The sequence below is a fragment of the Penaeus monodon genome, chromosome 32 (genome assembly GCF_015228065.2).
Source record: "Penaeus monodon isolate SGIC_2016 chromosome 32, NSTDA_Pmon_1, whole genome shotgun sequence".
Classification (NCBI taxonomy): domain Eukaryota; kingdom Metazoa; phylum Arthropoda; class Malacostraca; order Decapoda; family Penaeidae; genus Penaeus; species Penaeus monodon.
Genome location: NC_051417.1, coordinates 21,827,871 through 21,828,532, shown reverse-complemented (window position 1 = coordinate 21,828,532; position 662 = coordinate 21,827,871).

Here is a 662-nt window from a genome sequence, read left to right as displayed (position 1 = left end):
CATCATTATCCCTTCGTTCATATACAATTTCAAACCAATTTCAAACTACAACATATTAGTCACAATTATTTAACAAGTAATTCGCGGTGAGATACACAACTTACGCCTCTTCATCCAAAGCTAATGATCACGTCTTCAATACATGCCGACGAGTTGCTTCCTTTAATTAATAACTTTATTTTTATATAAAACAACAGCAACTAACAACACTCCTTCCTCTTCCGAATCGAGATTTGTTTGGTCTAGGGTGGTTCACAAGTTCTCTCTTTTTTTCTTTTTTTTTTAAGTCCCCGTTCTCGTGTGTGCTTAGTTTCCCGTTTTCTTTGCCGAGTAAACATTGGAGTCAGTCGCTTCGGCTCCGATGTCACAGCCTGTTTGTCTCACACTGAATTCCGGGTTTTATTTCTCTTGTCCGTGTCTGTGTCTTCTGCTTGCTTGCTCAACGTCTTGGGGAAATGCTGTGGACTGGAGGAGGCTCCTTGTGTCGGACTTTCTCTTAAGTTGGGAGGAAGTTCGGTGCGGTTAGCCACTGTGGTGTTTATTTCTTCCGATAATTTGGTTGGCAAGGGATTTGTAGTATGGCTGTTGCGCTTCCATGTGCTTCCAGCAGTGATGATGGTAGTGAGAACAATAATAATTATACTCGTAGATATTGTCATTAT